This window comes from Pan paniscus, chromosome 16, assembly GCF_029289425.2.
Source record: "Pan paniscus chromosome 16, NHGRI_mPanPan1-v2.0_pri, whole genome shotgun sequence".
Taxonomy (NCBI): Eukaryota; Metazoa; Chordata; class Mammalia; order Primates; family Hominidae; genus Pan; species Pan paniscus.
The window spans coordinates 27,140,694-27,165,264 of NC_073265.2; the positions used below are offsets into that span (position 1 = coordinate 27,140,694).

The following is a 24,571-nucleotide window of genomic DNA, read 5'->3' on the forward strand; positions in this document are numbered from 1 at the left end:
TGTGACAGGTAATCATTCATTTTCTATTTGCAGACCTGCAGTGAGAGTGGGAGCGGCAAGGCTCAGAGCCCTTTCATATTCAAGAATGCTTCTGGCTCTAGGTGATGAAAAGTTCCTCCTGATATTCACTCAGCATCTTATGCTGAATTTTCTTATGCTGACTCTTCTCTGGGTAACTTTAAGTCATTGATCCTAGTTCTTCTCTCTGGAGCAATAGAGATCATGTTGTAGGAAGATCTCGGCTTATCATCAGATCACAGTTTGAATCTCCGCTGCACCACTGTATGTATGATGCTGTTGGACAGCAACTCTGAACCTCTGCTTCCTCACTTGTAAAATGGAGACAATGATACCCATCTGTTAGAGAAGTAAAAGAGAGTCCATGTATAATGTGCCTGTTGTAGTACACAGCAGAAGTTTATTGACTGTTAATTATCTGTCCTTCTATCCTGAGGGCTAGGCATGTTGCCCAAAATACATAAATCCAACATTTTTGTTGAATGAATGAATAGTTTTTTAAACAGCTGTGAATCCAAATAAGCAAACACTAATCTACCTGTGTTTCCCCATCCTATCTTTGAGAATGCTATGAAAGAATGTGAGGTGCTCTATGAAATTTAGGATACACTATATTTCAATGTTACCTTGCGTTACCAGACAAGGAAGAGATACGACTAGTTCAGCTACTGTTCTTCTTGAACTCATGTGTTGCTCTCAGTAATCATACTCCCCTCATAACCACTCATGGTTTTATTTACTTACCAGTCTAGTCAAGAATTATGCTTAGAATAGACATCAAGATCACTAGGATAGAGTTTTCAAAATCCTTTTCCTTTCCTTTTATTTTTCTTAATTTGATATTTTGGCAGGTTCTGTGTGAATTTCAATAAACTTTCAAGAAAAAAAGTGAAGCAACTAAAAATAAGCTCTTCATGATAAGCAAAAGGTAATCAAATTTTTGTGAATTTTTTCACACTCAGGATATAATATATTAGGGCCTGAAGATATGAACTTACTTAAAGCACATTGGTGCTCTCTGCTTCACCCTAGTACTTGTGATTTTAGTCCATCTTTAGGTTTTCAGCTCTACTCTTTGCAGGAGAGAGATAAGGCACTCAGAGCCAACAGCAGCAAACTGTGACTTTTGTTTTGTGTTAACTGTTGATATTGCATCTGCCACACATGGACAGTGGCTCTCACCTCCACTCCTTTTAGGATTTCTGGTAAGCCATCTCTCCTCTGGGCCAGCAATTTTTCCCAAATGGTTTATATTGGTTTCTGCCCATTTATCTTTGCTTATGTGACTCTGATTTCATTCTTTTAGGATAGGAACAGCTACAGTGATTTCATTTAATCTTCTCCCTTTGTTTTTCCTCTGGATTGAAGCTAGATATAAAGTAGGAATTTTCCTGTTTTCCCAGAGCTGCATTTAAGATCAAAGTTGAAAACTAAAATATGCTAAGAACCCCCTCCATATTCTAATATATCAAATATCCCTAAAGAGTTTACTAAGAGGTTTTGCTTTTTAAAAAAAGCCTTATTACCAACAACTGCCACCTCTTCATGGACAATATAAGAAGAGAACTTAGAGAGTAGTGAGGAGGATCACCTTTATAAAGAGAAACTATTTCATGAGGGAAAAGGATAGTAGGTGATCGTGCTACCTAAAATCAAAGGAAGAAAGCATCAAGAGAATTCATTTTAATAATAAGAGGTGACTACATAAAGGCAAGAGGGGCAATTCATTTTTCAGTTGGCAATCTGTTTGGCCAGCATACCTGGGCTACCTGAGCCAAAGGAAAGAGGATTAGAGAGCATGGTGAGGTTGAGAGAAGAGGCAGCAATGAAGCTCTCTGACCCCATCATTTAACATTGCCTGAATAGATGACTTTCCTGAGAGCCAGTAGACACTAAAAAATGTTGTTGAATTCTGACTGTCTTCTCAGACTTTACCAAGGGAACTGACCATCAGAAAAAGGGTCTTGGTGTTGTGGTGTGCAACTTTTGGAGGGGTTAAGGGAGTGGCAAAGATATAGCAAATTTCTCATCTTGGGAACCATGTACTAGGAAAGGAGGAACTTTGAAGACCCTCAGAAGAACCCATTTATGCAAGGACCAGCAACTGCATGTCTGCCACAGAGAAGGAACTCATGATGACATTGAGCCAAACAAGCAAGAACATCTAACCAAGTAGAGAACTCAACCTCATTACAAGCAGTTAAGTAGGGAGGCATTAGCCATTGTCCCTCTTCTATAATGCCTGAACATGACTTTGAGAGTTAAAAAAAAACAAAAACAAAAAACAAACCTCCTGGCCATAAGATGGAGGAAAGAGAAGTCAATTATTTACATAATAAAAGGGAAGAAAGAACGTTGAATTTAATTTAAAAATTTTGAAATGACAACACTAGAGTATTCTAATAACTGAAAGTGACTGGAACCTTCTGCAATCTTCCAACATTTTATTATTTTATAGACTAGAGGCAGCACAACTGCTAAGTGAATAGTCTGTGATTTCACCCACAAGGATCTGGGAAATAAGCACAAACAAAATAGTCAAGGGCTTAAAATTTAGCTGTGGGAAGTTTACTGCAGCTAAATAGAGAAAAAAACAGTTGATCTCAGGGGAAGCAAGTACATGGTAATGTAGGATGCAATAAAAAGCAGTGGCAAAGTAATTCACCACTACTGTTTGTCTCATCCAGTCACGCTGAGCAAAGGCAGCTGCAATGAGGGAATGGTCCTCTTTACTCCAGCATCTGGGAAATTCTGGGATTTTCAGCACAAAGACGCATCAGTTGAAGGGCGAAGTGACAGCGGATTCAGGGAGATTCGCTGGCTAATGGACAGGGGAATAAATTCTCCCCAGAACATTCCCCATTCCAACCACTGGAAATGGAGTCGCCCTTCAGATAATCTGTATGCCTGTTTCTTTTTTCTATTTTCAATTTATAATAACAATAACGACCTAGACATAGGACATTTCCTGGGCTTTAATGACTGTCTGAGGTTAATGGCCCTCAACTACACCTCAGGCCATCAACCCCTCCCAGCTGGTCATTAATCTCCAGGAAATATCCTGTTTCAGGGTCATTATTGTTTCAATACCAACTATACCTTAAAAGCTTTATGGATTCTGCAAATACAGATCTCTCACCAATAGAGGTTATAGAACCTGTTTAGAATTCTGAAATTATCTTGAGTTTGATCTGTCAGAGACATTTTCTTCAAAACTAAAATTGGCCCAAGAAAGCACTCAACTTTGTTTTTGTTTATCTACTTACATTTTCTCAGGAAAGAGATCTGCTAGATATTACAAAAGACTCAAGCAAAATTCATGACAATTGGTGGGGAGAAGGCCTACTTTAAAGGGAAGCACCTTCTATCCTGAACAATAGCATAACTCAGCCTTTGAAAACATATGTTATTTGTGAAAAGAGCTCTCTACAATGATGTATGTGCTTAAATGTCACCAGATTTTATTACATGCATAGAATTTTCTAAATGTATCTAATTCTAAAGTCTCTTTTTTCACTTTTATGAAAGCTATACATTAATATTATTAAAACAAGCATTTCACCCACTACAGAATATCCCATAGGAGGAGAGGCTGAGAAAAGAGTGAAATATAACTTCTGGACAGGGATGCTATTAGATTCTGATTCGGCAGCAAAGGGGATGATGGTTGTCCAGGAAAACATCGCAATGTAGAGATCTAGTATAGGCAAAGGAGGAGGACAGAGCAAAATCATGTTTGGAACCAAAGAAATCCAACAAATGGTAATAGTGGCATTCCCCGGTAAACAGGAAGATCACAGAAACATAGTGACTTGGGCAGGCAGGGCCTTAAAGAGATGTGGAAGCCCTGGATGGGCCCCAGCTTTGGGGAAGAATTTAGAGTGAAAGATTTATGCAGGGAGGTTTTGACAAGAACAGAGTCTCAGTGCAGATTGGCCAGGACTACATTTGCAGGTCAGGGTTTCAGACCCTGAAACTGAAAATTAAGGTAGGACATTGGTCACAGGAATGAAGCACAAGCTCAGGTACCAGACCAAGAGCACAGAGTCAGTGAAAACAGGAAGGCAGGCTGTTTTCCTCTGCTCAAGCTGCTTTAACAGCATACCATAGACTAGGTGATCTGAACAAAAGAAATATGTTCCTCACAGTTCTGGGGGCTGGAAGTCCAAGGTCAAGATACCAGCCAATTCAGTTTCTGGTGAGGGCTCTCTTTCTGGTTTGCAGGCAGACAACCACCCTCTTCTCCCATGGGAGGGAGGGGAAGGAAGAGACAGAAAAAGAGAGGGAGAGGGAGAGGGAGGGAAAAGGAGGGAGAGGGAGGGAGAGACAGAGAGAGAGAGAGAGAGATCTCCTGTATCTCTTTTTTTCCCATAGGTTATTGGGGAACAGGTGGTGTTTGGTTAACTGGGTAAGTTCTTTAGCGGTGATTTGTGAGATTTTGGTGCGCCCATCACCTCAGCAGTATACACTGCAGCATATTTGTAGTCTTTTATCCCTCACCTCCATCCCAACCTTGCCCCCAAGTCCCCAAAGTCCATTGTATCATTCTTATGCCTTTATGTCCTCATAGCTTAGCTCCCACATATCAGTGAGAACATACACTGTTTGGTTTTCCATTCCTGAGTTACTTCACTTAAAATAATAGTCTTCAATCTCTTTCAGGTCACTGTGAATGCCATTAATTCATTCTTTTTTATGGCTGAGTAGTATTCCATTGCATGTATACACCAGTTTCTTTATCCACTTGTTGATTGATGGGCATTTGGGTTGGTTCCATGATTTTGCAATTGCAAATTGAGCTGCTATAAACATGCATGTGCCAGTATCTTTTTCGTATAATGACTTCTTTTCCTCTGGGTAGATACCCAGTAATGGGATTGCTGGATCAAATGGTAGTTCTACTTTTAGTTCTTCAAGGAATCTCTACTGTTTTCCAGGGGGCTGTACTAGTCTACATTCCCACCAGCAGTGTAGAAGTGTTCCCTGATCACGACATCCATGCCAACATCTCCTGTTTTTTTTAATTTTTTGATTATGGCCATTCTTGCAGGAGTAAGATGGTATCGCATTATGGTTTTGATTTGCATTTCCCTGATTATTAGTGATCTTGATCATTTTTTCATATGTTTGTTGGCCATTTGTATATCTTCTTTTGAGAGTTATCTATTCACGTTTTTAGCCGACTTTTTCATGGGATTGTTTGTTACTTTCTTGCTGATTTGTTTAAGTTTGTTGTAGATTCTGAATATTAGTCCTTTGTCAGATGTATAGATTGCAAAGATTTTCTCCCAGTCTGTGGGTTGTCTGTTTACTCTGCTGACTGTTCCTTTTGCCATGCAAAAGCTCTTTAGTTTAATTAAGTCCGAACTATTTATCTTTGTTTTTATTGCGTTTGCTTTTGAGTTCTTGGTCATGAAATCCTTGCCTAAGCCAATCTCTAGAAGGGTTTTTCCAATGTTATCTTCTATAATTTTTATAGTTTCAGGTCTTAGATTTAAGTCCTTAATCCATCTTGAGTTGATTTTTATATAAGGTGAGAGATGAGGATCCAGTTTCACTCTCCTACATGTGGCTAGTCAATTATCCCAGCACCATTTGTTGAAAAGGGTGTCCTTTCCCCACATTATGTTTTTGTTTGCTCTGTCAAAGATCAGTTGGCTGTAAATATTTGAGTTTATTTCTGCATTCTCTATTCCATTCCGCTGGTCTATGTGCCTATTTTTATACCAGTACCATGCCATTTGGTGACTATGGCCTTATAGTATAGTTTAAAATCAGGTAGTGTGATGCCTCCAGATTTGTTCCTTCTCCTTAGTCTTGCTTTGGCTATGTGGGATCTTTTTTGGTTCCATATGAATTTTAGAATTGTTTTTTTCTAAATCTGTGAAGAATAATGGGAGTATTTTGAAGAGAATTGCTTGAAAATTGTGATTGCTTTTGACAGTATGGTCATTTACAATACTGATTCTACCCATCCATGAGCATGGGATGTGTTTCCATTTGTTTGTGTCATCTATGATTTCTTTCAGCAGTGTTTTGTAGTTTTACTTGTAGAAGTCTTTCACCTCCTTGGTTAGCTATATTCCTAAGTATTTTTTTTTTTGCAGCTATTGTAAAGGGGGTTGAGTTCTTGATTTTATTCTCTGCTTGATTACTGTTGGTGTATAGAAGAGCTACTGATTTGTGTACATTAATTTTGTATCCTGAAACTTTGCTGAATTCTTTTATCAGTTCTAGGAGCTTTCTGGAGAAGTCTTTAGGGTTTTCAAGGCAAACGATCATATCATCAGCAAACAGTGACAGTTTGACTTCCTCTTTGCCAATTTGGATGCCCTTCATATATTTCTCTTGTCTGCTTGCTCTGGCTAGGACTTCCAGTACTATGTTGAAGAGGAATGGTGAGAGTGGGCATCCTTGTCCTGCTCCAGTTCTCAGGGGGAATGCTTTCAACTTTTCCCCATTCAGTATTAAGTTAGCTGGGGGTTTGTCATAGATGGCTTTTATTACATTGAGGTATGTCCCTTGTATGCTGATTTTGCTGAGAATTTTAATCATATAGAGATCCTGGATTTTGTCATATGCTGCTTCTGCATCTATTGAGATGATCACGTGATTTTTATTTTAAATTCTGTTTATGTGGTGTATCATATTTATTGACTTGTGTATATTAAACCATCCCTGCATCCCTGGTATGAAACCCACTTGATCATGGTGGATTATCTTTTTTATATGTTGTTGGATTCAGTTAGCTAGTATTTTGTTAAGGGTTTCAGCATCTATGTTCATCAGGGATATCCATCTGAGTTTTCTTTTTTGGTTATGTCCTTTCCTGGTTTTGGTATTAGGGTGATGCTGGCATCATAGAATAAACTAGGGAGGGTTCCCTCTTTCTCTATCTTGTGGAATAGCATCAAAAGGATTGCTACCAATTCCCATTTGAATATCTGTTAGAATTCTGCTGTGAATCCACCTGGTCCTAGACTTTTTTTGTTGATTTAATTACCATTTCAATCTCACTGCTTGTTATTGGTCTGTTCAGGGTGTCTAATTCTTCCTGATTTAAGCTAGGAGGGTTGTATCTTGCCAGGAATTTTCCATCTCTTCTAGGTTTTCTAGTTTATGTGCATAAAGGTGTTCATAGTAGCCTTGAATGATCTTTTGTATTTCTGTGATGTCAGTTGTTATATCTCCCATTTCGTTTCTTATTGAGGTTATTTGGATTTTCTCTCTCCTTTTCTTGGTTAATCTTACTAAAGATCTATCAACTTGCCTTTTCAAAAAACCAGCTTTTCATTTCATTTATCTTTTGTATTGTTTTTTGTTGTTGTTTCCATTTCATTTAGTTCTGCTCTCATTTTGGTTATTTCCTTTCTTCTGCTGAGTTTGAGTTTGATTTGTTCTTGTTTCTCTAGTTCCTTGAGGTATGACCTTAGATTGTCAGTTTGTGCTTTCAGTCTTTTCATGTAGGTGTTTAGGGCTGTGGACTTTCCTCTTAGGACTGCCTTTGCTGTATCGCAGAGGTTTTGATAGATTGTGTTACTATTGTTGTTCAGTTCGAAGAATTTTTTAAATTTCATTTTTGATCCAATCTTGATTTCATTTTTGATCCAATGCTCATTAAGGAGCAGGTTATTTAATTTCCATGTATTTGCATGGTTTTGAAGGTTCATTTTGGAGTTTATTTGCAGTTTTATTCCTCTGTGGTCTGAGACAGTGCTTGATGTAGTTTCAGTTTTTTTGTTGTTGTTGTTGTTGTTTTTGAGACAGTTTTGCTCTTCTTGCCCAGGCTGGAGTGCAATGGCATGATCTTGGTTCACTGCAACCTCCGCCTCCCAGGTTCAAATGATTCTCCTGTCTCAGCCGCCTGAGTAGCTTGGATTACAGGCGCCCACCACTATGCCCGGCTAATTTTTGGTATTTTTAGTTGAGACAGGGTTTCACCATGTTGGCCAGGCTGGTCTCAAACTCCTGACCTCAGGTGATCCACCCGCCTCAGCCTCCCAAACTGTTAGGATTTCAGGCATGGCCGTGCCTGGCCATAATTTCAGTTTTCTTAAATTTATTGAGACTCATTTTGTGGCCTATCATATGACCTATCTTGAGAAAGTTCCATGCGCTGTTGAATAGAATGTGTATTCTGTGGTTGTTGCATGGAATGTTCTGTATACATCTGTTAAGTCCGTTTGTTTCAAGGTATAGTTTAAATCCATTGTTTCTTTGTTGACTTTCTGTCTTGATTAACCTGTCTAGTGCTGTCAGTGGAATACTGAAGTCCCCCACTATTATTGTGTTGCTGTCTACCTCATTGCTTAGGTCTATAAGTAATTGTTTTCTAAATTTGGGAGCTTCAGTGTTAGATGCATATATGTTTAGGATTGTGATATTTTACTGTTGGGCAACGCCTTTTACCATTATATAATGTCCCTCTTTGTCTTTTTTAACTGTTGTTTCTTTAAAGTTTGTTTTGTCTGATATAAGAATAGCTACTCCAGCTCACTTTTGGTGTCCATTTGCATGAAATGCTTTTTCCCCCTTTAGTTTCAGTTTATATGAGTCCTTATGAGTTAGATGAGTCCCTTGAGGGCAACAGATAGTTGGTTGGTGAATTCTTATCAATTCCACAGTTCTATATTTTTTAAGTGGCACATTTAGGCCATTTACATTTAATATTAGTATTGAAATGTGGGGTAGTATTCCATTTATCATGCTATTTGTTGCCTGTGTACCATGGTTTTTTGTTTTTGTTTTGTTTTTTAAATTGCATATTTTTGTTTTATAGGTCCTGTGTGATTTATGCTTTAAAGAGGTTCTGTTTTGATGTGTTTCCAGGATTTGTTTCAAGATTTAGAGCTCCTTTTACAGGTCTGGTAGTGGTGGCTTGGTAGTGGCAAATTCTTTCAGCATTTGTTTTTCAGAAAAAGACTGTATCTTTCCTTTATATATGATGCTTAGTTTCTCTGGATACAAAATTCTCAGCTGATAATTGTTTTGTTTGAGGAGGCTGAAGATTGGGCCCCAGTCACTTCTAGCTGATGGGGTTTCTGCTGATAAATCTGTGGTTAATCTGATAGGTTTTTCCTTATAGGTTACCTGGTGCTTCTGTCTCACAGCTTTTATCATTCTTTTCCTCATCTTAAATTTAGATAACCTGATGACTGTGTGCCTAGGCGATGATCTTTTTTGTGATTAATTTCCCAGGTCTTCTTTGTGCTTCTTGTATTTGGATGTCTAGGTCTCTAGCAAGGCCAGGGAAGCTTTCCTCAATTATTCCCCCAAATATGTTTTCCAAACTTTTAGATTTCTCTTTTTCCTCAGGAACATGGATTATTCTTAGGTTTAGTCATTTAACATAATCCCAGACTTCTTGGAGGCTTTGTTTATATTTTCTTATTCTTTTTTCTTCACCTTTTTTGGATTATGTTAATTCAAATACCTTGTCTTTGAAGTCTGAATTTCTTTCTTCTACCTGTTCAATTCTATTGCTAAGACTTTCCAGAGCATTTTGCATTGCTATACATGTGTCCAATGTTTCCTGAAGTTTTTAATGTTTTTATTTATGCTATATATTTCATTGAATATTTTTCACCCTTCACCTCTTGTATCATTTTTTTGATTTCCTTGCATTTGGCTTCACCTTTCTCTGGTGCCTCCCTGATTAGCTTAATAATTAACCTCCTGAATTATTTTTCAGGTAAATCAAGGATTTCTTCTTGGTTGGGATCCATTACTAGTGAGCTAGTGTGATTTTTGCGGGGTGTTAAAGAGCCTCATTTTGTCATATTACCAGAGTTGGTTTTCTGGTTCCTTCTCATTTGGGTAGGCTCTGTCAAAGGGATGGTCTAGGGCTGAAGGCTGTTGTTCAAATTCTTTCGTCTCAAGGGGTGTTCCTTTGATTAGTACTCTCCAACTTTTCCTATGGATGTGGCTTCCTGAGTGCCAAGCTGTAGGTATTGTTATCTCTCTTCTGGATCTAGCCACCCAGCAAATCTGCCAGGCTCCAGGCTGGTACTGGGGGTTGTCTGCACAGAGTCCTGTGATGTGAACCATCTATGGGTCTCTCAGCTGTGGATACCAGCACCTGTTTAGGTGAAAATGGCAGGGGGGTAAAATGGACTCTGTGAGAGTTCTTAGCTTTCGTGGTTTAATGCTCTATTTTTTGTGCTGGCTGGCCTCCTGCTAGAAGGTGTTGCTTTCCAGAGAGCATCAGCTGTAGTAGTATGGAGAGGAACTAGTGGTGGGCAGGGCCCTAGAACTCCTGAGTATATGCCCTTCGTGTTCAGTTCCAGGGTGGGTAGAAAAGGACCATCAGGTGGGAGTCAGGACTAGGCATGTCTGAGCTCAGACTCTCCTTGGGCAGGTCTTGCTGTGGCTGCTGTGAGGGATGCGGGTGAGGTTCCCAGGTCAATGGAGTTATGTACCTAGGAAGATTATGGCTGCCTCTGCTGAGTCATGCAGATTGTCAGGGAAGTGGGGGAAAACCAGCAGCCACAGGCCTCACCCAGTTCCCACACAATCTAAAGGGCTGGTCTCACTCCCACCATGCCCTCCGCCCCCACCCCCAAGAGCACTAAGTCTATTTCCAGGCAGTGGGCAAGCAGGGCTGAGAATTTGCTGCAACCTACCTGCCTCCCAGCTACAAAAGAAAGTAGGGCTTTAGTTCTTCCCCATACTCTGGAGTCTGCATGCCAGATTCATGCCCTCCCCTGAGTTCTGGCCAGGTTTCTTGACCAGTTCAAACTGTTACAAAATTCAGCTGGAGGTTTTGTTCTCCCTGTGGCATTTTCCCTGCGCCTCTGGCCACCCTCCAGAAGGATCCCTGTAGTGCCAAGCAGGAATGGCCTGCTTGGGGACCTAGCAAGCTCACAGGGCCTTTCCCATTGTTTCCTCTATCCCTGTATTGTGTTCAGCTCTCTACATTGGCTCAGCTCCAGGTAAGGTCAGAATCTTCTCCTGTAAACTAGACCTTCGCTTTTCCCAGTGGGGGTGTGTGTTCAGGGGCGGAGGATCTCCATTTTCAGCTTCCACTGTTTGGGCACTCACAGTATTTGGTGTGTCTCCAAGGTCCTGCAGGAGCAATCCACTTCCTTCAGAGGGTCTCAGGTTTCCTGATTTATTCCTGCAGTCGTGCCGGAGCTAAAATTCATGATGCGGGCCTCCACATGCTGCTCTGTCCATCCGAGTCAGAGCTACAATCTAGTCCTGCCTCTTGTCCAGCATGATGGAAAGCTATGCCTATCTCTTCTTATAAGACCATTAATTCCTGCATGGGGGCTCCACCTGCAGGACCTCGTCTAAACCTAATCAGCTCCCAAAGGTCTCACCTCCAAATACCATCACACTGGGGGTTAGAGATTCAACATATGAATTTTAGGGGACCCAAACATTCAGTCCCTAGCACAAGCTGACTGGATTCTACCTTAATTAGACTCCCCATGATGAATGATAGAGCTTGGCACAGAGCTGAATCTGCAGCTGTATGAATGTGGGGCAGAAAATCAAACAGGTCACACAGAGTTATCTACTCCAATATTCTATTTCCAAAGGGAGAAAAAAACTTACATGAGATGCCACTGAATATTTTAAACTACATCATATAAATGTTAAAACTGCAAGGTATCAGGATGCAAAGCAGGGAGTAGAAGTCAACAGCAACTTCCCAGAATTTTCAAAATAAACTCTTAATCAGAGGGAAATGAATCTTTTAACTTATAGAATATGAAATGATGTATTATTGTTTTTCTACATGACTGCTATTATAACACTTTCTGTAAGCACTAAAGTTGACATACTAATTGCTATTGGAATATTTTAATTATGAAATTAGAAAAGCGTAAAACAAAAGATGAATGTGAAAAACACTGAGACAAGGACTTGAGTGTAAATAAGTCTATTTGAAAAACTGTTGAGAATTTAGAATAATCATTTTAAACAAGTTCAGGGAACTACCAGAAAATACTAATAGAAAATTAAATAAAATTTAGGTAATAATTTATGAAAAAAAATAAAAGTTTGACAAAGAAATAGAAACAATAAAAAACATTAATTCTAAAGATAAAGAACATGATAACTGAACTGAAAAATTCAATTAAAAACTTCAATAGCAGACTTCATCAAGCAGAAGACTCAGTGAGCTTGAAGACAGGACATTTAAAGTTCTCCAGTTAGAGGAGTAATAAGAAAAACAAGGGAAAAGAATGATGAATTCAGGAATTATGGGACACCATCAAGCAAACTAACCTTTACATAATGGGAGTTACTAGAGGAGAAGAGAGAGAAGAGGGCTGATAATGATATTTAAGGAAGTAATGGGTGACAATTTTCCAAATCTGGTGAAAGACAACATTCAGGTACAGAAAGCTCAGAGGTCATCAACCAAATTAAGGCCAAAAAAGAGTTAGCCAAGACACCTCATAACCATCATAACCAAATTATCAAAAATCAAATACAAAGAAAAAATATCAAAAGTAGCAAGAGATAAGAAATGCCACGTTCAAGGGAACCTTATTATGGCTTTCAGCAGATTTCTCAGCAGACACCCTACAGGCCAGGAGAGAGTAGGAGTACGATATATTAAAAGTGCTGAAGGAGATAATTGACAAATGGGATCTAATTAAACTGAAGAGCATCTGCACTGCAAATGAAACTATCATCAGAGTAAGCAGGCAACCTACAGAAAGGAGAAAATTTTGCAATCTATCCATCTGACAAAGGACTAATATGCAGAATCTATAAAGAACTTAAACAAATTTACAAGAAAAAAACAAACAACTGCATCAAAAATTGGGCAAAGGATATGAACAGGCACTTCTCAAAAGAAGACATTTATGCAGCCAACAAACATGAAAAAAAGCTCATCATCACTGGTTATTAGAGAAATGCAAATCAAAACCACAATGAGATACCATCTCACACCAGTTAGAATGGCGATCATTAAAAAGTTAGGAAACAACAGATGCTGGAGAGAATGTGGAGAAATATGAACGCTTTAACACTGTTGGTGGGAGTGTAAATTAGTTCCACCATTGTGGAAGACAGTGTGGCGATTCCTCAAGGATCTAGAACCAGAAATATCATTTGACCCAGCAATCCCATTACTGGGTTTATGCCCAAAGGATTACAAATCATTCTACTATAAAGACACATGCACACATTTGTTTATTGCAGCACTCTTCACAATAGCAAAGACTTGGAACCAACCCAAATACCCATCAATGATAGACTGGATTAAGAAAATGTGGCACATATACATCATGGAATATGATGCAGCCATAAAAAAGGATGAGTTCATGTCCTTTGCAGGGACATGGATGAAGCTAGAAACCATTATTCTCAGTAAACTAACACAGGAACAGAAAACCAAATACCACATGTTCTCACTCACAAGTGGGAGTTGAATAATGAGAACACATGGACACAGGGAGGGGAACATCACACACCAGGGCCTGTCAGGGGGTTGAGGTCTAAGGGAGGGATAAGATTAGGAGAAATACCTAACGTAGATGACAAGTTGATAGGTGCAGCAAACCATCATGGCACGTGTATACCTATGTAACAAACCTGCACATTCTGATACATGTATCCCAGAACTTAAAGTATAAAAAAAAAAGTGTTGAAGGAAAATAACATGCCAACACGAATTTTTTTACTCAGAAAAGCTGTCCTTCAGAAATGAGAGGGAAATTAAAATTTCCCAGAAAACAACAACAACAACAAAAAATTAAAAGAGTTCATCACAATTAGGCCTTTTTACAGGAATTACTAAACAGAGTTCTTTAGTTCTTTAAGCTGAAATGAAAATCTGCTAATTAATAACAAAAAACATATAAAGTAAAATAAAACCTCTATGGTGTAAGTAATACATAGCCATACTCAGAATTCTCTTATTCCGTAAGAATGTGTGTAAACAATTTTATCCCTACTAGGAGGTTTAAAAGAAAGAAGTATTAAAAACAACTGTAGCTACCACAAGTTGTAAAGGAGTGCAAATTACAAAAACAAATGTATATTTTGACATCAAAATCATAAAAGGTAGCAAAGGGTGAAAGTGTTAGAGTCTTTTATTGTGATTAAAGACAAGTAGTTGTCATCTTAAACTAGCTTGCTTTAAGGATAAGGTATTTTAGGTAAGCCTCTCGGTAACCACAAAACAAAACCTATAGTAGTTACACAAAATAGAAAAGGAAAGGACTCAAAGCACATCGACATGGAAAATCATCACACCACACAGGAAGACAGCAAGAGAGGAAGAAAAAAAACCATCTACAACAGAATCAGAAAACAAATTACAAAATGGCAGTAGTATGTTCTTACTTATCAATAATTATCTTGAATGAAATTAGATTAGATTCTCTAATAAAAAGACCAAATGGCTAAATAGATTTTTTAAAAAATCCAACCATATGCTGTCTACAAAAGACCTACTTTACTAGTAAGAACACAGACTGAAAGTAAAGAGATGGAAAATGATATTCCACACAAATAGAAACCAAAAGAGAGTAAGGGGAGTTATACTTATATCAAAGTAGTGTTTAAGTAAGAAACCATAAAAAGAGGCAAAAAAGGTTATTACACATAATGAAGGTGTTAGTTCACCATGAACACCCAACAATTGTAAATATATAGGCACCCAACATCATAGCACCTAAATATATAAAGCAATTATTGAATGATCTGAAGGGAAAGATCAATTTCAATACTGTAATAGTAGGGGGCCTCAATATCCTAGTTTCAAAAATGGACAGAACATCTTGACAGAAAATCAGGAAAGAAGATTAGACTTGAGTTGCACTTTAGATCAAACAGACCTAATAGACATACACAGAACATTCCATCCAACAGCAGCAAAACACCCATTTTTCTCAAGTGCACATGGAACATTCTCCAGGCTAGGTCATATGTTAGTCCACAAAACAAGACTGAACAAATATAAGATGATTTAAATCATACTAAATATCTTTTTAGATCACAATGGCATAAAACTAGAAATCAGTAACAGGAGAAATCTTGGAAGATACACAAATATGTGGAACTTAAACAACACGCTCCTAAACAAACAATAGGTCGCAGAACAAATAAAAAATGAAATCAATATTACCTTGAGACAAACTAAACTGGAAACACAACATACCAAAACATTTGAGATGGAGCAAAAGCATTTCTAAGAGAGAAATTTATGGTGATAAACATCTATATCAAAAAAAGAAGGGGCCAGGTGCGGTGGCTCACACCTATGACCCAGCACTTTGAGAGGCCAAGGCTGGTGGATTGCTTGAGCCCAGGAGTTTGAGACTAGCCTGGGCAACATGGCAAAACCCCATCTCTATCAAAAATACAAAAATTACCTGGCCATGGTGGTGTGTGCCCTGTAGTCCCAGCTACTTGGGAGGCTGAAGTGAAAGGATCACTTGAACCTGGGAGCTTGAGGTTGCAATGAGTCAAAATTGTGCCACTGCACTCCAGCCTGGGCAACAGAGTGAGGTGTCTCAAGATAAAAAAAGAAAGATCACAAATAAACAATCTTAGATTTAACATCACACTTCAAGGAACTAGCAAAAGGAAGAACGAACTAAGCCCAAAATTAGCATAAGGAAGGAAATAACCAAGATCAGAGAAGAAATAAATAAAATAGAGATCAGGAAAACAATAGAAAAAAATTAATGAAGCCAAGAGTTAGGATTTTTTTTTTTTTTTGGAAAAGATAAACACAATTGACAAACCTTTAGCTATACTAACTAGGAAGTTAAGATAGAAATTATAAATGAAAGAGGAGACATTACAGCTGATACCACCAAAACATAAATGATCATAAGAAACTACCATGAATAATTTTATACTAACAGATGTTATAACCTAGAAGAAACAGATAAATTCTTAGACACATACAAGCTACCACAACTGAGTCATGAGAAAATAGAAAATCTGAACAGACCACCACACACACAAAGAAAGATAATAAAAAATGCGCAGAGATGTGAACATGCATTTCTCAAAAGAAGACTTAAAAATGGTCAATAAGTGCATGAGAAAATGCTCAGCATTACTCCTCATTAGGGAAATGCAAATAAGAATCACCCTACACCTGTTAGAATGGCTTTTATCAAAAAGATAAGAGATACACACTGAAGAGGGTGCAGAGAAACAGAAACTTTTAAACATTATTGGTGAGAAATGTAAATTAGTACAGTTATTGTGGAAAATAGTATCAAAGTTTCTCAAAAAACTAAAAATAGAACTACTATATTATCCATAATCCCATGTGTGGGTATATAGCCAAAGGAACTGAAATCAATATATTAAAGGGATATTTGTACTACTCCATGTTCATTGCAGCACTATTCAGAAAAGCCAAATTATGGAAACAACCTAAGTGCCTATCAACAGATGACTGGATAAAGAAAATGTGATACACACACACACACACACACACACACACACACACAATGAGACATTATTGCGCCTTAAAAAAGAAGGAAACCTTGTCATTTTCAACAACATAGATGAATCCGTAGGACATTTTGCTAAGTGAAACTAGTCAGGACAGAAAGACAAATACCACATGATCTCCCTTATATGTGGAATTTAATAAAGTTGAACTCACAGAATTGGAGAGTAGAATGATGGTTACCAGAGGCTGGGGGTGGGAAAAGAGGGAATAGGAAGTTGTTGATTAAAGGGTACAAAGTTTCAGACAGACAGGAGAAATATATTTTGAGATTTATTGCACAGTAGGGTGACTATAGTCAATAGTAATATATATTTCAAAATAACTAAAAGACTCCAGTTTAGATGTCTCACTATAAAAAATGGCAGGTAAGTGAGGTGATGGATAAGCTAATCAGTTTGAATTAATCATATCACATTATATACATATATCAAAACATTACACTGTACCTCATAAATGTATACAATTATGATTTATCGATCAAAAATAATTTTTTCTAAAAAATGTAATAAACAAAGTTGAGCCAAGATTAGAAGAGCAATCTCTTCAGAGGGCTGTGCTGTGACTCTATAGCTCCAAAGGGAAAGGTGCAAGGGCTACCCCTCCAAACCTAGAGAGACAAGAGGACCAAAAGGAAGGATGGGAGACCTGCTCTCGCTACGCAAGGTAAGTGAGGTAGGCTAAGTAAAGAGCTTCTAAACATGTTTACATCCTAATCTTCACAGCCTATAAATATACCTTACATGGTAAAAAGAGTCTCTGCAGATGTGATTAAGCATCTTTAAAGGCAGAGATTGTCCTAGATTATCCAGATGGACCAGATGTAATCATAAAGGTTTTTATAAAAGGGAGGCAGGAGGGTCAGAGTGAGAGAAGCAATATGCCAATGGATGTAAAGGTGAGAGAGTCCCAGAGAGATTTGAAGATTCCATACTCCTGGCTGCAAAGATGAATGACAGGGCCACACACTAGGAATGCAGGTGGCCTTTAGAAGCTATAACTGGCAAGAAAATAGATTCTTTCCTAGAGCCTCCAGAAAGAATGCAGCTCTGCCAATGCCTTGATTTTACCCCAGTGTATTAGTCTGTTTTCACGCTGCTATTAAAAACCACCTGAGACTGGGTAATTTATAAAGGATAGAGGTTTAATTGGCTCACAGTCCAGCATGGCCGGGGAGGCTTCAGGAACTTACAATCATGGCAGAAGGCAAAGGGGAAGCAAGGCGCCTTCTTTTACAAGGCCGCAGGAAGGAGAAGTGGTGAGTGAAGGGGGAAGAACCCCTTGTAAAACCATCAGATCTCATGAGAACTCCCTCGATATCATAAGAACCGCATGGGGGAAATAGCCCCTATGATTCAATTATCTCCACTTATTCTCTCCCCTGACACGTGGGGATTATGGGGATTACAATTCAAGATGAGATTCTGGTGGGGACAAAAAGCCTAACCATATCACCCAGTGACAGCCATCTCAGACTTCTGACCTCCAAAACTGTGCAATAGTAGATTTGCATTGTGCTAAGTCACAAGACTTGTGGTAATCTGTCATAGTGGCATAGAAAACTAATACAAGATAAAAGGTTTAAGAAAGCCCACTAGGACATGTTACTATATTTCCTCTAAATCCCAGTGAACACTGGGTACTGCTATCTGACTCTCCTCTGAAAAGTCCAAGGGCTTGATACAGATCAGCTAACAGCTTTGACATCAGAGTGAAAAACTGGGAATTGGTCTGCATTCCAGAGCTGTTTAGAGACAAAGAATATGTGAGTGTGCCTTTCCTGCAAAGGACTGTCAAGGTCTTATTCATGAAGCCCACCTGCAGGGCCAACTTCATGGACATGGAACTTGTGCAGTTACACAGGGAACTACATTCAAAAGGAATCTGTGCTTAATTTAATGTTCTGTTTTCCCTGGCTTGAAATTCTTAATCATTTCTGAGCAAGGGGCCCTGCAATTTTATTTTGCACTGGGTCTTGAAAATTATGTGGCCAATCATGGTCACCTAAAAGGGCAAGAGACCAGCAAAGGGATGCTGACAAAATGACAAAAGTCTTGCGGTTAGTAGAGAAGCAAGTGAAGAGCTAGATTAGACATGCTACTGCCCAGGTCAAGGCTACAGATCCCAGTTACACCAAGATACTGGTTGGGCAACCTCCAAAACATCTATAAGAGCAAGTAAGAACTTTAAGTCCCCTTCCCTCTCCTATGTAGTAGGTATATGTTCATCATCATAGCAAGCTTGGTGGGAGGGAAGAGCAGATGTGCTCCATGTGGAAAGAGATAAATAAACAAAGCCCCCTTCCTCAGTTACAGCTTTTCTGCCTATAGTACACCTCAGCTGCCAGAGGGTTGAATACTCAACTCTATACCAAGTTCAGAGTTTTGACTACTGCATGATATCAGATTTCTTGATTATTGAACTGGAACATTGATCTGTGACTGGAAGCAACCAGAAAATGTCATGGGATTTCCAAGTTTCCATTTGGAGGAAGAATTAGTCCCGTGGAAAAGATAAATAAATTTAAAGAACAATGGGAGACCAAACAATCTATGGACGAGCACTTGTTCAGCCAATGATTATATCATCAGGTCAAAGTTAGGGAGTCAGAGGTAAAAACTCTCACTGACAGTTTGACAGACCTGTCAAACTGCATGTAGAAAAACACTCAGTATTGCCTTTAAAAACCAACCAGAGTATCAATAATATAAAGGGGGAAAACTTCCAATATACTGTTTTCAATAGGAAAAAATCCATGGTAAAAACTTGTATACATGTATAGAATTATTATGCGTCAATTAAAAACAAAGGAAAAAAAAGAAAAGATAACAAACAAAAATAAATTTCCAAGTGTACTCTTTTTGGTTGGAGGAAAGAAAAAAAACTTGAGCCTCCATTATAAATGTAATACATCTCCCCTCAGACATCTAATCTGAATGCATAGCATAGACAAGCACGAGGGTAAGGAGAGGACTCCTTTATATCCATCCTTCACTGCCCCTGAGTTATCTTTCTCAAAGACAATGATTTTACCACTCTTTTCTTAGAAGTCTCAAATGCCTCTTCAGGAGCTTTCAAGGTGAAACCTAAAGTCTGCAGCACACACACGTGGTTCTCCTCAGCCAACATAGCTGTTTCTTCCCCACCATGCCATGCCACATACACTCTTAGAGCTGTTTCCCAGACTTCAGCCACTCACACACCACCTTCACGGTGTTGGCTACATTCTCGTTCCCCCAGAATTGCTATCAACTTAATATTTTTCTATAAACCAAGCAATGCTTTTACTTAAAATTATCCTCATGCTAAGCAATGTCTTTTAGTCAAGTTTTAATGTGCTACTTTCAATTTTACTAAATATTTGACTATTACTCTTGAAATTAACTTTTTAAAATTAAAAAGTTCATCTCTGTGTCATGTTATACCACTAGTTGTTCATGTAACACACATTGGTATGCACTGCTCTAGACAGAAACGACAGTGACTTCTTTATTGTACACTGAGCATACTGTGCCTTTGAACCTGTTGTTTTCCTCCTCTTACCATGTCCTTTGCATTATCTGGTAAAGTTATTCCCTTCCTTTAGGATTAACTTAACCCAAAGTTGCCTTCTCATGGAAGCTTACCCAAATCACTTAAAGCTTGATGTTTCTTCTCTGTATTCCAAAGCACTTTCTACCTTTCTTCAGTATGACATTTATCACATTGTAAGGCCATACTGTGTACATGTCTGTCTCCCTTATGAAACTGAGTAGTCATCCATGAGTTATCCCATTATCTAGGTCAGTACATAATAGATGCTCAATAAAAATATTTGTTAAACAAAAGAATGATAGGTATGTAGCCAAAGCTAAGTTAATGATGTCATTTACAGCATGACTATCTCAGCACAATATTACTTTGGTTAAACAAAAGATGCCCCAAAGTCTCAATGTATGGAAGATTCTCTACAATTATCAAATAAGACTAAAAAAAATTAAATGATTGTGTTTTCTATATATGGCAGAAAGAACACAGAGCTGGAAGACTTGAGGAAAGAGTATAAAGTTACATTGGAAGTCAGTGTAAATTTTTTATAAGACTTTGCATGTAAGTTATTCCGGTTATTCTTTTTTAGGAATCCTCCATTTAATTATCACTAACTAATTGCAAATTTTAAAGATAAAAGTTAGGGAAGCAAATTTAAAATAAAGCAAAGGGTGATTAAAGCAGCGACCAAGCATTGGTTACCTCTGATGAAATGACCTCATCAAAAACAAATTTTAAAAAAGTTACTAATATGAAGCATACATACATAACTGCTCCATAGTAGCATCTCCATGTTATAATCGAGAAAATTCCCTTTTCCTGTTGCACTTTTCCAGCCTTCCAGAAGAATGAGTCAGAAAATGTTCTGGGTACAGTCATACATATGGGAGATTTTTTAATATTGCCTTTTAATCCCAACGAGATAGTTATTCCCTCTTGTCCTTATTTTTCTTATATTTTTTATTTTGAATACTGATTTATAAAGGGTCAAAATATAAGTTTTTTTATATTTTGCTTACACTGAAAATTATAATGCTTATAAGATAAAATCTTTGAATGCTTTTATAGGGATGGGGTCTCTCAGCAACTCCACAGAGTGAGGCAAAGCATGGCACCGAAAAGTTAACAAGGCAAAAACAGCTGCTCTAAAGCTGCGCTAGGTGTTAATCAAACCATCTCCCGAATAGCAGGAAGGCTTATATCAAACATCTTAATTTGCCCCCAAGGCCCTATTTTTACCTTGACTTAACAATTCCCAGTGATAGCAATCTGTTGTCCTCATCCCACACAAGGCCTCAAGCTTGGGGTTCTGCTGCTCATACCAGCTTGCCTTCGGTAGCCCCTCAAGGAGAAAAGCTCCCCAGGAAGGAGATCGAGCTTTATTTTTATCCCAGTTAAAGTCCCTGTCCAATCCATTAACAGCTTCGATAACCTTGGTCCAGGGCATTTCCTGCAGAAGCTATAACCAGCTGGGGTTAATGAACTCTCCCTACCATTAATTCCTGGGAGAGGCCATTGGCCTGAATTGTTACTTAATTACTCTTCTGTGTACAGCTTCATAAAGCAATGAAATGCCTTCTTTCAGGAAGAAGGGAGATGGTAATGGGGGTCATCAGAGGCCATTAATTTTACAAATAGTTTATTGGAAACTACAGTATGTTAAGAAGTCACTCTGGCTCACAAATCAACTCAATGTGGTCCTTACTAAGTAGAGATCCAAAACTTCACAAGTTTCCGTGACTTGCATACACAAAAAGTTACAATGGTACAGAATCTTATCAAAGGTACATAGCTTCAGGTATGCAGAACTATATTCTTTAGATTCTGCAACTGATCATACCTTCCCCTCCAGCTCTTGTTCCTAAAGTTGGCAGAAAAGACTCAATAAAGCCAGTTTGAGACATCATAAAATTTTCCAATTTAAAATTCTCTTTCAGGTAATTTCTCAGTCTTTTAAGGAGATTCTCCCTCTCCAGAGTGCTGCTCTTTCCTAAGATGGTGGCAGGTACAAGGAAGAGCTAGGTACCCAGGAAGCATCACAGGAAAAGCTTTGGGTTTTCATGCCTTCCCTTCATGCTCCTAGATCTGCTGGACTCTGTGTCCATCTCAGCACAACTGGAGGGCTTCTCTTGTCCACCAAGCTTCTTACCACATCTACACCCCACTTAACGGGTCTGAGAATGCTCAGTCGCTTTTTCTGCGCCACCCTAATTATACTTGCAACAACCTCCTCACTCTTACCTCCTTCACCTGTTTATGTTTCCTCATGGCAGTGTTACCAAGCAAAAGAGTGTCACTGCCCAATGTGCTGGAAGCCAATACTATGACACAAGGTTTGTGAGAAAAAAAAGGCTTTTTACTGTAGGTCTACTAACAAGGACACAGGAATCCAACTCAAATCTGTCTCCCTGTGCTGGTTCTCAGGCAGTACTTTTATTAGAAAAGGTTTAGGGAGTGGATTCTGGAATTAGCAAATGACTGGTAGAAGAAAAGGGGAGGTCTGGAAAGTCCTCAGGTGTGCACGATTATCTCTTCATGCCTCCTTATGGGTCCCATGTGCAAATTCAGGGGAAATTGGTATAAAACATGTAGTGGAAATTCAAGCTGTGACATCAGTAAGCTTGTTCTGCACAGACTCCAGTTGGCCTTATTGGTTCCAACCAATTTCAGCCAGGTTTTTTGTTTTGAAATCTCTCAAATAGAGGGAGTTTCAGCATTTCAGCAAGTTGTTTATTTTCTTATCTGCTATTCTGCAAGCTCAAGAATTTGTTAGTCACTGGTTTCTTTAACTCTTTGGGGTAAAATTTCAGCAGTCTCCTCTTTTATCATATCAAGTAAAAATAATTTTATTTATTTTATTGATTGTGTTACCAGTCCCCCCTACACACACGTGTGCACACACACACACACACACACACACATCTTAGAATATAAACTTCATGAGGTCAAGGGCTTTTGGCTGCTTTGTTCATTCTTTCCCTCCAGTGCTTAGAACAGAGCCTAGAAGATACACGTCGTGTTCATTCAGTGTTTCACTGTTTGTTGAATGAATGAGTAGTTAGTTGGCTACATGATGAAATTAGACTGCTGGCCAAAAGACCTAGACTTTCCATTTTAGTCACACTGAGGCAGGAAGAGAGCTTTATCTGCCAGAGAAATAAAAGATAGAGGTTGCCCCTTCAAACAGCCCAGAAATCAAATCCATTGAACCTACTGCTATCCAGGGTAGACTTGGCCATGAAATCCACACACTTATCTAGGCTCCGGACTCTACACAAATGATGAGAAACCATTGCCACCCACCCCACTATGACATGTTGCCCCGCCCATCCTATGTCAAAAGAAAAGTCATGACTTCTCAGAATGTTCTGAGATTCTATTGGATAGTTCCAGTGGAGAAAGATTAGACTCCTCAGAAGCTAATTGACTAGGGAAGGATCAGGAAGACAAGACACACCAAAAGGGGGAGGTAGAGTTTGTAGAAGAAATAAAGGGGAAAAAAAGAAACTAAGGGGAAGGGAGAGACAAATGATTTACATATACTTGGTTTTCTGAGCCCTCTTTAATACTAAAGATCTTAATATCTGGAAATTCTGGCATAAGCAAAGATAGAGAGCAAAGATTATTTTTCAGGGATATTGTAAACCTACATCCATGCCCATGGGGCTTTATGGAAAGCAACTGGCCTAGAGCAAAAAGAGACTTATTGATTATCTCTATTTCTTTATATTGTCTTGTATAAACTTCCACAGGGTTTTATGTTGATAAACCATCTCTGACTATATCTATTAATAGGACGTATATTCCAGCACTATCTCTGTATCCTGACTGTATCTTTAATAGGGTATAATCAGAACACGGGCAGAAGAATCAAAGGGCTGAGTTTTGTCATGGTTAAAATGTGGGGATTAGAGGGAGAAAATGAGTTAACTTAATTTGATTTCTACTTTTTGGGACTCTTCCCTAGTTACTGTATTCATAAATGAACCCATTTCTCCAATTCATTAGATACATCTCTGTTGGCATTTTAGGGAATCTACAATGGAAGGACACAAGAAAGATCAGCTGGATTAAGTAGTCATGATTATGCAAAGCCATATCCAGAGACCAAGGTGTAAAGCAGGTTCGCTATTGACCCCTTGCCTCATCTTCCAGCCTCCTTCTCCCCTTCTACTCCTGTTATGCAACCACCTCCACACCCTACCCCAAGCATGCCATACCCTCCTGAAGTGATTACTGTAAATCCCCCATCCAAGCAAGCCCTTCCAAGATAGGACTTAACTTTCCAATATTATCCTTCATTCCTATCTAAAACAAAAGCCTCTGTGCCTCACTACGCTAATAGTGGTTAATCAATTGAAACACAAACCAATGAATTAATTTACATTAGAAGAAAAAGAAAAATATATCAAGAGCCTCCCATGTACCCTTCCCAAAATACTCTAGAGTTACCATTATTTCATTTAAATTTACTTCAAAAAAGATATTTGCATTTTTGAAAGCTATGCCTAGAGCCTATGTGGGTGTGCTCAATGGAATTACTCTCATGGTAAAAATTTCAAACTTTGTAGCAGGCAAGTGAGG

At 38.6% G+C, this 24,571-nt stretch overlaps 1 protein-coding gene and 1 long non-coding RNA gene across 9 annotated transcripts in view; one reads left to right on the forward strand and one right to left on the reverse strand.

Annotated features, from left to right (window-relative positions):
- The window catches only part of LOC117976009 (uncharacterized), a 516,634-nt gene that overhangs the window by 353,795 nt on the left and 138,268 nt on the right, over positions 1–24,571 (reverse strand). The window lies entirely within an intron of this gene.
- The window catches only part of TMCO5A (transmembrane and coiled-coil domains 5A), a 62,575-nt gene continuing 58,964 nt past the window's right edge, over positions 20,961–24,571 (forward strand). For all 3 annotated transcript variants that reach the window (XM_055099012.2, XM_055099011.2, XM_003816704.4), the window contains exons 1-2: positions 20,961–23,456; positions 24,019–24,110. The gene's annotated coding sequence lies outside the window, so the exon portion shown is untranslated. The remainder of the gene's footprint in view (positions 23,457–24,018; positions 24,111–24,571) is intronic.